Source organism: Tursiops truncatus, chromosome 2, assembly GCF_011762595.2.
Source record: "Tursiops truncatus isolate mTurTru1 chromosome 2, mTurTru1.mat.Y, whole genome shotgun sequence".
NCBI classification, from domain to species: Eukaryota; Metazoa; Chordata; class Mammalia; order Artiodactyla; family Delphinidae; genus Tursiops; species Tursiops truncatus.
The window spans coordinates 14,788,258-14,807,323 of NC_047035.1; the positions used below are offsets into that span (position 1 = coordinate 14,788,258).

The following is a 19,066-nucleotide window of genomic DNA, read 5'->3' on the forward strand; positions in this document are numbered from 1 at the left end:
CGGAACTGCTTTTCCAGAAGAGGGCCCTAGTGGATGAGACAGTCTTCTTTACTTTATTTCACAAGTGATTTGTAATCTTGAGGCTAGGCGCTCCAAATGGCGGAAAAACGTATACCGCAAGAAATATCCAGTTCAAGAGACGGGGACGAGAAAGACCAAGCTCCTGTTTCTCTCTTTCTTTTTTTTCCTTCCAGCGCCTTTTTCAAGCACTAAAAGCCCAAAAAATTTTAAAATGAGAAACCTGTAGTGACTATTGTTTCTTGCTTTCAAACAAGAAAACATTTCTTGCCCTGGAGTATTTTATGCCCCAGAACACTTCTTTGATATTTCGAGCTGCAGGGTGAAAATTGTCAGCTCTCAGTCGATAGATCAGTGCAGCATCCTAAAGACGGAAACAGGAAGAACGTGACCGATGCCCACCTGCGTCTCTTTTGCATGTGCTTCCAAAAATAGGATGTGTGTGCATTACACTTAATTTTTCCTTTGTATTTATTAGCGTTTTGGTATTCCTTTGCTGCATAAAAACATAAAAAGCCCAGAACTTAGGTTATCCAGTTCTGCTGCTGCTTTGAATTCAGACTAGCTTTGCAACTTTTGAAGCTTCAGTTTGCCCATCTGTGAAATTCATTCAGCAACCCCTACTGTGTATCCCATAGCACTTCCATCCACCTGACAATTTAAGTCTTGATTATTTTCCATCTCCTCCTCACACCCCTAGAATATCAGCTCCTTAAGGCCGGGACTTTCTTCTTTGTTCATTGCTGTATTCCCAGCATTTAGAACAGTACTTGGCATATGGTAGGTGCTCCGTTAGGTGCTCCGTTAATATGAGTTAAAGGAAATGAGCACACATGTGCTCATTTAGGAAGCACGTGCTTCAGCGCTTCCTGACTTCCTACCTGAAGTCAGGAAGTTGGACTTAGATGATTCGGAAGGGCCCCTCTGGTTTTTAACATTTGATCATCCATGCCAAAAGCCCTCTCCGGAAGCTGTTCTGACACATTTTTGTATGTGTATGAAGGATAACGGGGTTTTCACATGCCCTGATCTGAACTTCTTGTGTGTTTCCCTTTTCTGTAATCTTAAGGAGAAAGTTAAGTCTGGGGCGTCTTCACTCTTGTAGCTATAAGAAGACAAGGTAAGTGTTTTTCTCTATGGTCTCCTTTGAAGTGAAATGCTTACACACATCATATCCTGAAGGGCAGATTTCTTTTTGTGTATGTATATGTCAGCTTACATATTAGCATATGCCCAGAGCCTAATGGGAAATCAGACAACAAACCTAAAACAAGTCTAGTAAATTTGCCTTTTCATACCCTTCACACTTGATGAGATTTTCATGAAACTGGTAGGTGAGCTCTGAACATATTTGGCCATAGGCAGATTCCTGTGTGTCTTTGCTTCCTGAAGGTAGGACTCGTAGAAGGACTTGTAGATGGCATTTGTAGGTATGGGGTAGACAAAGGAAAATATTTCAAGACTCCTGGATTATTTGGGGACCTTGCCTTGGGTTGCCTTTGTATTATAAGGTCAGATTTAAGGTCAGGAAAGACGAGTACCAATACGATACGTTTCTGCCTAAGAAAATACTTCGGCTTTTGCTGAAACTTGATTTCATTTTGCTTGGTTTCTCAGGGTGATTTTGCCTCAATTCTGTACAAATAGGATTTCTAGATACTTGGTGCGAAGATAAACTGCATGTCTCTACTCGTTGACAATGAGTTGGGTTTTGCAGGTTGGTTTGTTGTAACTTTTTTCTCTGAGCATCTCCGTTATAGCATCAGTGCAGAGAGATTTTCTTGTGTAGCCAGGGCTGCATATAGCTTTTTACTGTTTTCATTCTCCTGCGAGATGGACCTAGGGGAGCTCTTATGTGAACTGAGGCGTGTCAGGGAGAGCGCTCACATGGGTCCATTGGCGGATGCAAGGCAGACACGGCTGTGTTTAGATCCTCCCTCAGAGTTGCAGGAGCCCATTCGCGCCGCTCCCTCACCTCCGTAGGTCATGGAAAATGGCAAAAGTAGGATCGTTGAGGTAATTTTTTGAAGCACTGTTATTGTGGTTGACATTGATCACTTACTACTTCAGTTGCATTCCATGATGTCAGGTTTACTGCATTTACCTGTAGAAGAAGGAAAATAAACCCTCTCAGAGAAGAAAAGGGCAGCATTATTATGTGTTCATGGAGTCATAATATGGCCTCATTGTCTCTCGCTGCGGCCATCAAGGATGTATTCATATAAAATAACACAGCAGAGCTGATGCTTAGAGGTTATGAAAGAACATACAGGGGTTGTCAAAGCTATATCTGGGTTAAAATATGTTGTGAGACTCCCAGCCCTCCTCAACAGAGGCTGTTTAAGGTACAGTGCGGGTATTTGCGCTGCTTTCATTATATGCATCCTGAATGAAGAATCAGCTCTTTAAAAAGAACGTTAAAAATAAAACCCATGTTGTAGAAATCTGACTTAGCCCAAAGAGATTGTGGGTGTCTTAAATGGCTACTCATTTCCCAAGGTGGCTCAGAGGTTTCCTCTTGGTCGTGAGATATTTTGACATGGCATCTGTACTTTGCCTTTTAAAAACGATGTTCTGTCTGTGAAAATACATACATACTTCCTCACAATCACTTGTATGACTCTTCGGGGATGTGAACCCCAAACCTCCTAGGAGGGAGGGTTTGTCTCCTCCTGTTTCGGAATTGGCCTCACCCCAGCTTCTTGCCCCACCAGGTTCTGGTTTCCAGCTTGGACCATTTCATTTCTCTCTCCCATCAGGGGGCAAGACTGGTTGAAGAAACTCTTGTATAGAGAAAGTGTAAATCATACCTCAATAAAGCTATTAAAAAACACACACACGCAAGCACCCTGATTAATGGACTGTGCCATCACTATGTGAATACTGTGCGTGGTTTTTAAAAATAGCTCTTTCACTAGAGTGTTTCGGTTGAGGGTGTGTATTCTTGGATTGTTTTTTATTATTATTTTTTTGTATAGCATTGATAGGAAAAGATAGAACTCTTATACTAATACATGCAGTATTTAGATTGGATAATACTCCCTTCTCTTTTTATGGTGATTTCCTGACTTTCTCCTTTGCTTTTCCCTGCTACTTAAGCATCAAGTCTCGGGCATTTTCCCAGTGTAATTGTTGATTAAGTGCTGCATATCCTGCAACGATTATGAGAAGATTATTGTATTCAGCTTTTAATCTTATGAGTGTCAAATATTTTACTTTAATGGTATCTTTATTGTTATTATTCTTCATAGCTCTTTCTGTTTGAGTAATGTAATCAGGCAAAATAAAGGTAACAGCACAAATTCAGCACTTCTAGAGTAAGAATTCTTTGTCTCAGAATGGAAAGCGCCACCTGCTGGCTATTCTGAAATGCTGATTGGGGTCTGCAAAGATGGAATTAGGAATGCCTTAGGCCTCTTTTGGTTGCAAGTAACAGAAAGCAGCTAGCTCAAGAAGAAATATATATAGATAGAGACCTATTGGAGGCAGTACCAAGGGTCTCAGGACCCCAAGGCCAGGCTTGTAGCTGGGAGGCACCAGGACCGGGAACCAGACGGCTGCCAAGAACCGCAGGCAGCGCTCACCTCCTCGCTGCTTCTTTCTGCGTGTCCTCTGTGTTTTCTCTAACGTTGTGTGTGAATTGGTCAGTGGTCATCGGTAGCTTTCAAGCTAAATATCCTCTGTAGACGAGAGCAGCCCAGGTGGACCAGCCATCTTTTGGTCTCAGTTCCCAATTCCCAGGAGCAATGGGAATTCTGACTGGAACAACTGTAGTCATGTGACACCCCCCCACCCCAGTCCAGTCAGCTGGTCCAGGAGCGCCGTCTCATGACGTGAATCACGGCAACCAGGGGCTCTCCCCGTTGGCGAGGGAAGGCGCAGCTCCAGAGAAAGAGGCTCGGTGTGAATGGACCTGACACCTGCAGTAGGGCTGTGTTTGTATATTTTTGTGAGAAGGACGGCGACCCTGACTCCTCATGCAGCCTTCAGGGATGCCCCACACACTTCTGCAGGAATCTGAATGCATATTCCAGAGCTTGGGTTTCTGAGGGGAACCCCCAAAAGCAATTTCTAGTCAACTGCCTATTGCTTAGCTGGGCGAAAGGAATCAACAGTATGAGTAGCTCCAGTTACTGTTTCCACAGAACCACTGATGTCTCCACTTTATAGATGGGGAAACTGAGGCTGGAAGGACAATGTGTCACCTGTTGTCATGTCACTTGTTCTGGCTGACTCCAAAATGCAGAGCCAACCATGGTACTAGGTTTGGGCTTTATCTCTACAAGCTGACAGCCGATGCCTCATGGGTATGTAGGGAGGACAGTAGGTGGTTAATAGGGAAGTGGCTGGTTACACGTTGGCCTGAAGTGGAAAATTTGCTGGGAATAATCCATATTGAGTAATATTTGTGCACATCGTGAGGACTTAACCTCAGCATGAACTTTCTATATAGAAACCTAAAATCCATGTAAATGTTTTAGTTGGACTTCAAGCCATAGGGCATCACTTTGAGTAGAGCGTGTCACAGGGATAGAGTTCTGACTGGTCCAGCCAGTGTCATCCCCTACTCATCGCTCAAAGGATTGCATTGTCTGTAATATGGGGGACGGCGCTAATTGGAAAACTGTGGCTTATCTATCAGTGCTAACTAACAAGATCATGGAGCCAGGGAGGTTGGAGCAGTTTCTCCAAGAGTGATCATTGTGGGTGGTGAGTATTGAGTGAGGTGTAGAGAATCAAACTGTCTATATAGATGCTGCTGCCATGGAAAGAGCACTGGGCTGACAGTCAGGGTTCTGGGGGCCAGGCCCAGCCACTGACCATCTGTGAGACCCCAGGCAAGTCACTGCCTGCTCTTCACCACTCCGCTTTGTTTCTCCCTTTCTTTTTAATATGTTGTAAAAAAAAAAAAATCATAAAGTACAAAAAGATATATAGTGAAAACTGTCATCCTCCTGTGAAAGAAATACAGCTCTAGTCCCCCTCCCCAGAGGTAACCGGCACGATCAGTTTCTTACGTGCCGTTTGATAGCCGATGCCTTTACACACCTGAGTAAGTGTGCACATTTATGCAGACGGGGACATACCATATGCATTATTCTGACCATAAAGATCTTTCTGTATCAATGCATATAGAGCTATCCTTTTTTGGGACTCCGGAGTTTTTCACTGTGTGGCTGGATTAAAGTATCCTCTGGTCTTTGACATTCTACAGATAGGGTTGCAAAGTGGCGTTTTGTTGGTTCATTTCCTTAATTGAGCGAGGTTGAAGGCCATGTATATTTTTTTCTGTATGTTCCCTCCTTGTGCCCGCTGCTCTTTTTTTTTCCCCCATTGAATTTTTCTTCTCCTACTGCACCTCATTTTCCAAAGAGGTAATGATCCAAGTGCCAGTCATTTCTACAATTAGGAATATTTTAGCCGGGGGAGAGATCTGATGGATGTTTACTGAGAAGCCCGGGTACCTGGGAAAAGGCCCCGCGTCAGCTGCGGAGGCCGACTTCGTTTACCTGGTCCCTTTCTTCCTCCCCATTGTTGTTGAGGTGAGGTCATGCCGAGTTCCTCAACAAGCCTCAGACTTAGTAGGGGGAATACCTGCCCAATAGTGGGCCTTGACCAGTTTTTGCCGGTTGAACAAAAGAGAGAACATGGCATTGTGGGACGAGATTATCTTTGGGATCAACTAGTTCTCTAGACATTGATCTGGGTTTAAATCTTCTTGGCTCCAGAATTTGCAAGCCATGCAAACCTCTCTGGACCACAGTTTCCTCGTCTGTAATATGGGAATAATAATACTGATGTTGCCAGGCTGTTCTGAGCAATAGAAAGAACATAATAAAGTATCAAGCACATGACAGGTTTTCAGTAATTGACAGCTTCTTGTATTAGTGTCATTGTTCTGATCAGGACTATTATTGCCATCACCATAAACCCAACGAGTGACAGTAGGGCCATGGGCTAAGACTAAACAATTGATTCACGAGATGACCATGTTATATGAGATTGTGACTTTTGCAGACCATCTGCGTCTTTGCAATAAAAGTTTATTTGCACCTACATTGATTTCATTTGTCTTGTGACCATCATTTTCTTACAGGCTTTAAGCCTCTGTTGCTAGACATAGTACATAATGCCCGTGTAGTTTCAATGCCCATCCAGTTTTCGGGCCTTGAAAAGGGAGAGTGATTTGAAAGTATTCTACTTGAATTCTTAGTGAGAAAGATCTGAAAACTCTGCTCCTCCCCTTGCCTCCCCCAAGAAGTCTGAGAGATCAAAACAAATAATCTTTCTCTCTGCATCCCTTAAACCCAACTTAAGAAATTAACGAAGGAAGATGGATAGAGTGAAATAAGACTCATCGAGAAGAAATGGGAGCCTCCTAATTGATTCCCACAGAGCTGCTGGTTATTTACAACTAGGAAAATTGCCTGCTTGGAGATACCAGTTCAGCGCTCTGGTTCCACTGTTTTGACAGGAAAAAGTCACTGCACCTGGCTGGAAAAGCTCTTAGGGAGGAGGAAAGTAGAATGAATTACATCTGACTGTTTTTCTTTTTTTTATGACTATTTCTTATTTTTTTTTAACTGTTCTTTTTTTTTTATTAATTAATTAATTTATTTATTTGGCTGTGTTGGGTCTTCGTTTCTGTGCGAGGGCCTTCTCCAGTTGCGGCGAGTGGGGGTCACTCTTCATCGCAGTGTGCGGGCCTCTCACTGCCGTGGCCTCTCTTGCTGCGGAGCACAGGCTCCAGACACGCAGGCTCAGTAGCTGTGGCTCACGGGCCCAGTTGCTCCGTGGCATGTGGGATCCCCCCAGACCAGGGCTTGAACCCGTGTCCCCTGCATTGGCAGGCAGACTCTCAACCACTGCACCACCAGGGAAGCCCACATCTGACTGTTTAACACCATCTCATTCATAGATTTCTGCCTTTTCCCCCAGTGGATCATTCGCAGTCTCTTTTTTAGTATATAATTGTTCATTTTAAATTTTCATGTTTGCTCTAGCTGGGTGTATGTTAATTACTGGCAGTCTGTAATTATGTTGTCTATTTGTCATTTCCATGGCAGCAAGGGTAGTAAGCTAGAACTCTTCCAATAGCAAGAATTTTAATTTATAATTCCCTCCCCCCAAACCGTTTAGAAATTGATACATTTCACTCACATTCTAGATGTAGTTCAGTAAATGCCATGTTATTGATGTTCATTATCAGGTTTTAAGCTAAGAAATGCCGCTGTAGCCGGGCGCGGTGGCGCGCGCCTGTAGTCCCAGCTACTCGGGAGGCTGAGGCAGGAGGATCGCTTGAGCCCAGGAGTTCTGGGCTGTAGTGCGCTATGCCGATCGGGTGTCCGCACTAAGTTCGGCATCAATATGGTGACCTCCCGGGAGCGGGGGACCACCAGGTTGCCTAAGGAGGGGTGAACCGGCCCAGGTCGGAAACGGAGCAGGTCAAAACTCCCGTGCTGATCAGTAGTGGGATCGCGCCTGTGAATAGCCACTGCACTCCAGCCTGGGCAACATAGCGAGACCCCGTCTCTTAAAAAAAAAAAAGAAAAGAAATGCCGCTGTACTCTAACTTAGAGATTCCCAAGATTTTGGTGTATTCATTCACTCCACAGCCACTTATTGAGCACCCACTGCACACTAGGTGCTTGGGATATATTCTCTGAATAGAACAGACAAAATAAAATATTCTGTAGTTCTCTGTGTAACAGGACTGCCCAGCTGACCCCTAAAGCCACTGTCTGGCTGGCGGCCATGGCTGTGTGTCCCCTAGGCTGCCAAACACTTGTCTGTTCCCAGCACGGTAATAATGAGGAACATGGTAAGAAGTTAGAAGCCACTGGCGATTAAAGTTATTATTTCACATTAAAGTCCCCCGATATGATATTGGCAGCTGAGACATACATGGAAAACATAATAGTTTAAAGATCATCAGATTAGTTCCAGACATCCCCAGGATCTGGGTGCAAATTAAATTAGAGGTACATCCAATCGATCCAATCAAGAAACAGGTCTGGGATTAGGGGGCATGTTCTTGCTGTATGGACCAGGTAAACAGAGTGACCGTTGATACTGCCTAAAGCCACATGCCTCACAGGAAGTTCCAGCACCCTAGATTGAAACTGACCCCTGGAAATGATTCCCAAGACTGGGCTGTTCTGGTGCTATGAGTACAGAAGGTGGGGACTTGGGAAGGGTCTAGAGTGGAGCGGAAGACTAAAGGTTCAGTGAAACTGATTTAAGAGATGGTCCTGCTGGTGGGTAATGCTGAAGAGCAGGTGCTTACAGGAGAAGGGATCTGGGGGAAGTTAGGCAGTTGGAAATGCTCTATCTAAAAAAGGCATATGGGGCTTCCCTGGTGGTGCAGTGGTTGAGAGTCCGTCTGCCAATGCAGGGGACACGGGTTCGTGCCCTGGTCCGGGAAGATCCTACATGCCGCGCAGCGGCTGGGCCCGTGAGCCATGGCCGCTGAGCCTGCGCTAGAGACCACAACAGTGAGAGGCCCGCGTATCGCAAAAAAAAAAAAAAAAAAAAGGCATATGACTTGAGTTCCCCATAGTCATTCAGCAACTTTTTTTTAGTACTTATAGAATGTGGTAGAGTGTGAACAATACAGAGGTCCTGCCCACACAGAGCTTCCATTTCACTGGGGGAAGCAAGACAGACAAATAGGACAGACAGATGGACAGATAACCAAATGTGATATAATATAATATAATGTTGTACAGTTGTGAGTGCTACAAAGAATTATAAATGGGATAAAGGAATAGAGTGATCAAGGTATCCTACTCTATTAGTCGTTTTTTGCACTTCACTAGTTCTCAGTATGAGAAGAAGACATTAAGGGGAGGGGTGGTCACAGTTTGTTCCTTTGGGGTGTTTTGGTTTTGTCTGTCTTCCCCCAAATCAATACAGGGCTTTTAGTGACTCTTTAAAATATCACAGAGAGGTCTTAGGAATCATCTGGCATCTTGTTGTTTCTGTAGCTGGATAACTTAAATCTTATTCATCACCTGCCGAACTGGTCCTTCTGCAGAGATGTAGATACCATCTAAAATTTTTCTAATATTCTTGTTTTCAACTGTTGTGGCTTGCTGAATCAAAGCAGCTGAATTTGATGCAGTTTCAATGTCATTTTCTTTGAGAATTAACTCACCTTTCTGGGCTTGAGGTACTGAACAAGCGATGTCTGGCCTCACGTGAACCCGGAGCATCTATTTTTTGCCCAAGAAATTTCAGATTTCAACAAGAAACCTGTTCTGAATAACAACATTGATGGGGAGATGAGCATATAGAGACCTCATTTTGTAATGGAAACCCAACATAACACCCTTGATCATGTTCTGTTCGTGATACAGATAGTCGAAAAGTGGCCAGTTTCTTTCTGTATCCCCGCCATTTGTCAACCTGGAGCCTCTTTCTTTTCTTTCCAAGGAAACTGAGTTCTACATTGATATGATTGAAGCCCCTCCAAAAGGCTTTTCTGGTTCCCTTCACAGTAATTGTGTGGCCCTTCACACAGTAATTGTGTGATGTCAGAATTTTCTGGAATATCTGCAGTCTGATTGCTGAGAATGGTCTTCATTCTCATAGTAGATGCAGCAAAGAACAGTTTTTATTTTTAACAAACCTTGTGAGATAATTGTAGATTCATATGGAGCTGTAAAACAATTGTAATTCAGAGAAATTCTGTTTCTCCCAATGGTAACATCTTGCAAAACTATAGTATAATATATATAATCTCATCTGTATCTACAAAAGAATCTTGCTGGGGTTTTGATAGGAATTGCATTAAGCCTGTGTATCAGTTTGAGGACAAATGACATCTTTACTATGTTGAGTCTTCTAATCCATGAACATGGTATACCTCTCTGTTTGTTTAGATCTTCTTTGATTTCTTTTATGAGCATTTTTGTAGTTTTCAACATATAAGTCCTATACATGTTATATTTACACCCAAATATTTCATTTTTCTTGAACAATTGTAAATGATATTATTTTTAAATTTTTGGTATCCATTCATTTATTGCTAGCATCTAGGACTATAGTTGATTTTGTATGCTTATCTTATATTCTGAGACCTTGCTGAATGTACATTTTAGTTCTAGGAGGTTTTTTGTATATTCCGTAGGAAGTTCTATGTAGACAGTCTGCAAATAAAGACAGTTTTATCTCTTCCCTTTCGATGCCTTTATTTCACTTTCTTGCCTTATTTCACTGGTTAGAACTTCGAACACTATGTTAAATAAGAGTGGTGAGAGCAGACATCTTCACCTTGTTCTCAATCATAGGGAGGAAAGCATTCAGTCTTCCCTTATTAAGCATAATGTTAGCTGTAGGTTTTTTAACAGATGCTCCTTGACAAGTTGGGTAAGACCCCTTCTATTCCTAGTGTGCTGGGCATTTTTATCATGATTAGATGTATTTTTCATATGCCTTTTCTACATCAGTTGATATGATCATATGATTTTTCTTCTATAGCCTGTTGACATGGTAGATTACTTTGATTGATTTTTGAATACTGAACCAGTCTTCCATCCCTGGAATAAACCCCACTTAGTCACAGTATATAATTCTATTTAAATATTCCTGAATTATATTTATTAATATTTTGTTAATTTAGTCTGTACCTTGCCTTTTTTATACGGTCCTTAGTTGGTCTGCTCTCTTCTCTCTACCTTTCAGAGTCTTCTTATGTTTGTCTTATATTTAATGTCCATCATTTTTTGTTGTGTTTGGTGGGAAGAATAGGGAAAAGTATGTCTATTCCATTTCCTGGAAGCAGAAGTCCCTTCAGATGGTCAATTTTTAGGTATACTTTTAAGCAGCTGTATAATTTACTACCGGAAGAAAAGAAAATCCTGAATTCAGGTCTTGATGAATAAAAATGTTCGACCAAGTTACTGGTTTGACTTGCTTGATTCTAAAGAAGCTGAACAAAGAGATTTAGGCTGAGCAAAAAGGTGTAAACATATCAGATCTTCAGTATCACTCCTGTACTTCCCAGCAGAAGAAAGACCTGTTAGGGTCATCAAAGCGTCAGGGACACTATACAGGCTTTTACCCCAGCAGATTGGCACGCACCGATAGAAGCCTTTTGATGAACTTCAATCCACTGTCGTGCCGACAGCATTCACTTAAATTGCATTTCCGGGACTTCCCTGGTGGTGCAGTGATTAAGACTCCACGCTCCCAATGCAGGGGGCCTGGGTTTGATCCCCGGTCAGGGAACTAGATCCCACGTGCATGCCGCAACTAAGAGTTCGTGTGCCGCAATTAAGACCTGTTGCAACCAAATAAATAAATATTTATACAAAATAAAATTGCATTTTCTTCAAGCTGTTGGTAATACCAGATATTTACAAAAAGGTGCTGTAGGCACTGCCGCATGCTCTCAGTTGCCTATCAACAGTTATTTGCCAAATAATTGTGTGTTGGGGGGCCTGAAACTTAGGCCAAGGGGGACTTTTCTTCTGTTGTAGACAGATGATGACTGGTCAAGGAGATGAGTTCTCAGAGGGTCAGCGAGAATCTCTTCTGCATCAAAAGAGCGCCCATTCTTTGCTTTCATTGGTTGGCTTATTTTTCTGCCTTTCTTATGATTTCCAAGAAATATGGCACGGTAGCAGAGGTCACAGAGATTCAGTGGGGGAATCAATAAGCCACGGAGTTCTAACAGCCCCTGGTTTCAAAGGTCCCTCTCCATGGTGAAGTTTTCAAAACAGCAGATATTTTCCACTCTCCTCTTATCTTCCTGCTGGTTTACTTTAGCGTATATTTGCACGCACCTCCTGTGAGTGCAGTGATTGAGTAAGAAATGATCCCTGCTCTCAAGGAGTGGTAGGCAGAGAGGGTGCAAATGACCGTAGTTCAGGGGTCACCAAGGAGCAGACAAAATGCCTTCAAAGGTCAGAGGCAGGTAACCTGGCTTTCTGCTGGTGAAATTTGAGCTGGTGCTTCCAGAGTTAGGAGGATTTCAGCAGCTGGGGGTAGGGTGGCACTGCTGGCAATGGGTGGGCCAGGAGGTGAAAGCATAGGCACGTCCAGGGAACATAGCACAGAGCACGTAGGGCTGGACTGAAGAGAGAACAGCACTTTCCTCTCCAGCGCTCACCTGCCCAACCATTGAAAATAAACATCTTTTCCCCATATGACCGTTAGAACCGTAATGTCTTTCCACTTATGTTTTTCCTTCCACTTTACCTAAAGTGGGCTTTTGTCATCCCCTCATTCATTTGTGCACTTGAGTTAAGACTTCAAAGTGTGCTTACCTACCTAGCGTTAGGGGTTGAATTGCACCCTCCACCCACCCCAAGATATGTTGGAAGTCCTAACCCACCCTTCGGTACCTGGGAATGTGACCTTATTTGGAAATAGGGTCTTTGCAGATGGAATCTGTTTATGTCTTGTAATCAAGATGAGGTCACTAGGGTGGGCCCTGATCCACTGTGATTGGCGTCCTTATTAGAAGAGGGAAATTTAGACACAGACACACACGGGAAGAACTCCACGAGATGATGGAAGCAGAGATTGGAGCTGCAAGACAAGGGGTGCCAGGATGGGTGACCAGCACTGGAAGAGGCAAGGAAGCGTTCTCTCCTACGAGTTTCAGAGAGAACATGGCCCTGCCAGCACCTTGATTTTGGACCTCGTTGTTTTAAGCTACCCAGTTTGTGGCTCTTTGTTATGGCAGCCCTAGGAACTAACATACCTAGTTTATACCCGGTCCTCTACTCGTGGAATTCGACTTGGATTCTACAGTCTGTCAGGGAGGTTCAGTTGTGCCTGTTGAGGTCACATCGGTGGCTAATAGGTGGTCTTTTCAGGGGGAATTTGATCATCAGAGGGGCTCCTCGGCTTTCTGGTCTTTAGGCTGAGGTCTCTGGGATCTCCGTGGAGGACAGTGAGCTGGTGACAGAGGGTGGAGTGAGCAGGCACTGTGACGTGGTTCCCATTAGAAAATTGGAGTAGATGGGAATTAAAGGGTTCTAGAGCAAAAGACTTCAGAGTTCATTTACACCAACTCTTCCTCCTGCCTCTCCCTGGAAAGAAGTATCACGTGACCCATCCAAGAGCCACTCTGCTAGTAACAGAGTAAGGACTTGAATTCAGATCTTAAATCTCATATCCAGACTTCCAAGATTTCTACAGGGACTCTAAAGTCTGTGGTTCTGATTTCGGAAAGGTTTTTGGGGGTCACAGAATTTTAACTTACGCCTTTAGAGGCTGGTGGGGGGAAGAAAGAAGAGGCACTTTAAAAAAGAAAAAGCAAAAAAGGGGAACATGTTGACCTTCAGGAAAGGGATTTGAAAGAATAAGTTTATGCATCTTTAAAATAAAAGACCCAAGGGTATTTAGTTTTACTCTGTGTCATTGAAAAATAAAATCCACCCCAGCCTCAAGTGGATGGGAAATTCCAGCTCACAGGTTCATTCACTGACCGTCCGACCCACGTGTTGCAGAGGGTAGAATTTATAAAATCAGCAACTGTTATATGACCTCAAACACCACAAGTTGCACTTTCAGCGTCATTCTGAGTTTCCTGTCCCTCTGCAGGGTGGAGTAGAGCCACTAATGTTGTTTCTATGGATCTCATCTTTCCAGGCTTGGTTTAAATCTCGAGTGCAGGATGCCAGGTAGATTCATTATGGCAGTAGCAATGCACACACGCCTTCGTGGTAGCTTTAAATCAATCTCTCTCCTAAAGGTTCCGAGGAACGTCACTTACAAGGCACATTGCTTGCATGAGTGTCCTTTGTGTTGGGTGCCCTGGAATGTAATTTCTATCAGGAAGACGTAAAGGAGACACGGGGAGGAATCATTTTGCTTGACAGCACACTTTGAAAGGAAGGGGAGTTTATTATTGTTATTTTTTGTTGTTACTTTGATTGTTTCTTGGGTTCCTCCAACAAAGAAATGCCGTGTGGCTTTCAAAAGTCTCCCCGTGCAAATGCTTCCCGTCACCAGTGATCAGCGTCCTGCCATTTTGAAATCCAGAAGTGGCTTTAGCAGCCCTTATGACATAATCATTGCCGGGAGCTGGAGACCAACCTCTCAGAGAAATTGACACTCTCATCTTCCATCTTCGTGTACGCATTCTAAGTGCTGGTGCGCTGTCACTTTAACAAACTGTCACCCTGAAATAGGGTTGCTTCATCCAGTGCTGTGGAAAAACAAGGTTAGAAGAGCAGAGGCTTTTGTTGATAGTGAGCAAGTGGGATTTGTTAAACCAATATTGAAAGGTGGTTTGCACAACTCTCGGCAGCTCACGTTACTTCTGAAAAGATGTGGTCTTTCAGCCCTGGTTGGCACGGATACAGTTAAAGTTGCATCAGGACCTTTGTTATATAATCCTTCCCGGTTATATAATTTGGGGTCCTGTTTTTTCTTGCCCTGGTTTATAAAGATTGAAACAAGGATAGAAGATCACAACAGTTCATAGTTTCCTGTAATAGCGGAGGCAGTAATGTTATTGATTAAAGCACATGGGATCTATTGGTTGTCAGTAATACTATATACAGGATGAACTATGTGTATGTGAACAGTTTGTGTATGAAAAATATAAAATGAGTTTCAGACATATCCTACAGATGAGCAGTTTAAAAGAACTGACTTTCAGATTCTGGCTTATACGAACCTTCTGGTCTCAGCCCATGTCTCTAGCGGGTCAGAAACTAGAAGCCAGCCTAGATATGGAAACATACAATACGGTAGGGACTTTTTGTGGCTGCCGTGAGTGACCCCTGTGACTTTTTCCAGACCTGGCCCAGATACAATTAGGAGATGTTACAACCTAAGGGCAGGTAGGATTCTTGAGACTTCGGTTCACACTTTCCTGCAACACTGAGCTCACCTATCTCTGAAGTGACTGCTATCACCTGTTTCTATCTTGGCCTCCTCCCAGTTATTTCAAATATAAATTTAGTAGCCAATAATTCGCGACCCCCAGCCAATTGATTTGAGCAGACCTAGAAATCAATTACACCACTGTCCCCCTACTCCCACCTACCCAGCCTGGGAAGATTGTAGAACAAGCACATCTGTCCCATGCCCCAGCTCAGAGGCACCCCTACGTAGGCGACACGGATCAGAAAACAGTACCACATGGGGCAGCCATGCTATTACTTCACGTACGTCTGACTCCAGATGTGAGGGTTCTGTGTCTGCCCCTTCCAGGGCCCCAGCACCCTGACTGTCTGGCTGGGACCTTCTCAAAAGCTCTTGGTCCTCAGGGAGTGGTGCTCACATCCTGCTCTAACAAGACTCTAGTCGTCGGAACCGTGAACCGTGAAGGACACACCTTCCACGCTGCCAGCAGATCAGATCCGACCCCCACCTTTGCCCTTCCCCACCACTTGGACCTGGACCCACTCTACTCCTTTTCATCCTCAGCCACCCTCCCTCTCAGGCTTCTGAGCTCCTGCCACCTCCCTGCCACCCCCTCCCCAGGCCTGACTGCTCTTGACTCCCAGAATTCACTGTGGCCAAGAAGCCACGCTAACATCTTTCTACAAAACAGTAATATTTTGCTTCAGATACTTCCTAAGAAGCAAGTACTAACATCAAATTGGGTTGTGGGTAGTTTCAGTTTTCTTCTTCATACCCTTCTTTCTTTTTTTTTTTGGCTGTGCCACACAGTATGCAGGATCTTAGTTCCCCGACCAGGGATCGAACCCACGCCCCCTGCAGTGAAAGCGCAGAGTCCTAACCACTGAACCACCAGGGAATTCCCAACCCTTCTTTCTTTAAATCAAATTTTCTACAATGAACATGTACTAGTTTTTTAACTGGAAAGAAAATATATGTATTGTAAAATAGCCGTTGGGAAGATGGCAGATAAAAACAAGTAGTCTTTTTTGTTCAGTAGAATAACAACAACAGTAAAATCACCCCAAAGTAAATCAGTGCAAAAATATGAGGCAGCCTTGCTCCTCCTCATCAAGTAATAAATGGCCTTTCACAGGTGAGATGAGGTGGGACGTTACCGTCATTACCATCAACCTCCAGTCCTGATACTTCTGCAGAGATGCTGGGCATGTCCTACTCCAGTAGACACCATGGGAATTTATTACAGGGTTGTTGGGAGGCTCAAATGAGAAAATAGATGTGAAAGTACTTTATAAATGGAAGCTATTATTTTCAACAAAAAGTAGAGAACTTTCATCTACATTGAGAGACAAGGCAGAACACTGTAAGGATGTTTATACAATTTAACATAGGGGAAGATGTGGCCGTTACGATCTAAGAACTTAAGTTCATCTATTCATTTGATAAATATTTATTGGGGGCCTGGAACAGTTCTTGGTGTTTGGGATTCATCAGTGAAGAAAACAGACACAAATCCCTGCCTCGTGGAGCCTCGTGAGGGAAACAGATGAGAAACAAAAACATCTAATAAATTAAAAAGAAGCGGTCATCAAAATAACAACAGTAAGTAACACTCCAATAGTGCTTATTTTGTGCCAGGCATGTATGTAATATATTTAATCCCAAATACTCTATGAAGTAGATACTATTTTCAACCCCATGGTGGGGGGAAATGACCCACAGAGAGGTGAAGTGACTTGCCCAAGGTCACGCAGCTAGTAATGCTGGCACTGGAAATCAGTTTCACAGAGGAAGTTCGTGGGTGAGAAGCCAGTGGAGAAAGAAACGGAACGGGGTAAGGGGTTATCCATTCAGCAGACATTTCTGAGTGCTCTGTGCCTGGCACTGTGTTGGATGCCTGGGATATAGAAATGCAAGGGGCATTATCCCTGCCCTGGAGAGGTTCACAGTTTCTTAGGGGAGATTAGGGGTACACAGACATATGAGCAAACCATGTGGTGTGATATACCTTCCTCCTTGGTTACCTAGGGCAGCAGAGGTACCATACTGGAAAAGCATTCTATTTGAGCAGACCCAGATCACCTAGTGATTTCATGGCATCAGCGGCCTTACCTTTGTCCAAAGACCATTGATCGTGGTGTCGTACTCTCTCTTTCCCTGCAGAACTTCTAGGTATGAGAGGCTGATCAAGCCAATAGCTACTTTGGTTAGACTCCAGGCCGCAAAGCCATTGCCCTTGGCCTTCCTGAGCTGATCCCTCCTGTCTGCACCAGGAGGGCCAGTTCAGTTCCCCTTGATGTCTGTCTGTTTAGTTGGTGTCTGTGGTATAGCCGTTGTTCACTCTTTTGAATGTCACCCGTCCCTCCTTTCATCTCTCATTGACCTCAGAGAGTGTCACACGGAGGGACAACCCTTTGCATCCCCTGCCTGTTCCCAGCCCTGCCCACGGTCCTCCATCCCATCATTGGCAGAGGTGGGCCAGGGAGACCTCATGCCTACTGAGGATAAGCCATTGCAAGTTTATTTCCTGCTAGTGAGGGGTCAGTAGCGAATACAGCCTATTTATTCCCAGAGCTGAAAGTCACAAGGACTTAATACATGCTCTGGTGCTGTAGGGTTTCTGTTGGTTTGAGGTTATATTTGTTTCTTTACTTCTTTTGTCTGACAAAGTCTTCTGAAGAGGTGAATTGTTTTTGCTTTTGCTCTGGATTCAAGAGATGAGTATTGTCGTGGGGAAGTTCCCCCTTATCTTTCCCCGGGGCAACCACACTTAACCTCTTTTCTCATAGACATCAGTGCAGGAGGATGAGATCATTAACATTGAACATCCATCGTAGGTCGGGACTGCCCTCCCCTCTTCAGGGCAGCTGAAGGATTTCCCTCCGTTAGGCCCATGGTGGTTGTTTTGCTTGCTTATGAGAAGGCCTGGCACGTTATGACTGTTACTTCACCTCGTTCTCAAAACAACCCATGTTAGGGTGGAGAAAACCCAGGCTCGGAGAAATAAAGTAACTTCTTCCCAGGCACAGAGCACGCAAGCAAGTAGAACAAGACTTAAACCCAGATTTTTAAATTTCTGTTTGTTTTCTTTCCAATACTCTTTCTACTCCAAGTACTCTTCTGTGGGGAAATGAACTGAGCCTGTCTTCCTAAAAAGTGTCCTTTTTTTAAACACTTAAAAACACTTCCTTCTTCCCGCAAGCCATGCTTCTGAGTTTGTTTGTTTGCGAGGTTTTTTGTCTGCTGGTTGGCTGGTTGGTTGGTTTTTTGGTTCCTATTATTAAGCTAGAAGAGGCAGGAATGAAGATTTTTTTCCTGGTAAAATAAGAAATTGCCTTCGCTCTTCAAATCTGTGCTTTTCTATCTGTCCAACAAGTTGAAGATGATATTAAAAGAATAGCTCTGTCTTACAGATTAACAGTGAGACACAGATTATTTAAATTCACGTTTTAAGCTGTAGAAATAGACTAACAGGTGATCCTTACGTACTGTGACCTTGTTATTTTCTCAGACATTACCGCGTTTTGCAGTAAATAGTATTGATCAGACAGAAAGATAGGTTCATAACCGTGCGATCAAGAACATCTTGGGGCTCATTGATGAGGTTTAGGGGGTCTAGACAAATTCCTGAAATTGTGTTCAAAACATGTGCCTTCCTGAGCTTTTCTAATTAAAGAAGGCTTCTTTTTCATCAGACCCTCAAAGGACGTGGTCACCACATCAGCATCTTCAAACAGCACATACTTGTAATCTCACAGTTGCCCTGGGTCAGGAATCCAGGCCCAACTTAACTAAGTCCTCTGCCCAGGGTCTCACCAGGCAGCAAACAAGTGTCTTAGGGCTGTGGTCCTTTCTGGAGTTGAGTCCTCCTTCAAGAATTCTGAATTCAGAATTCAGATCCTTGTGGTTGCAGGGTGGAGGTCCCCTTTTCTTGCTGGCTCTCAGGCAGGGGTAGATACCCACATAATCTCTGCCACGTGGCCCCCTCCCAGACTCTCACAATCAGGCAGCTGCTTCAAGGCCAGCAAGAGAATCTCTTATTCGGGTCTGCTGCGACACAGTCCTACCTGATGTGACGTGACCCAGGAAGTGACTACCCATCACTTTGCCGTATTTTATCACTAGAAGCAAGTAACACCTTCCATCTGTACTCAAAGGGAAGGAGATTATACAAGATCATGACCCACCGGGGGTCTCCTTGGTCTTTGTCTGACATAAT

The 19,066-nt window shown here is 43.9% G+C and overlaps 1 protein-coding gene and 1 pseudogene across 13 annotated transcripts in view; one reads left to right on the plus strand and one right to left on the minus strand.

Annotated features, from left to right (window-relative positions):
* FOXN3 (forkhead box N3) overlaps nucleotides 1-19,066 on the plus strand; it is a 405,842-nt gene that overhangs the window by 317,202 nt on the left and 69,574 nt on the right. The window lies entirely within an intron of this gene.
* Nucleotides 9,015-9,604, minus strand: LOC117311175 (large ribosomal subunit protein uL6-like; annotated as a pseudogene).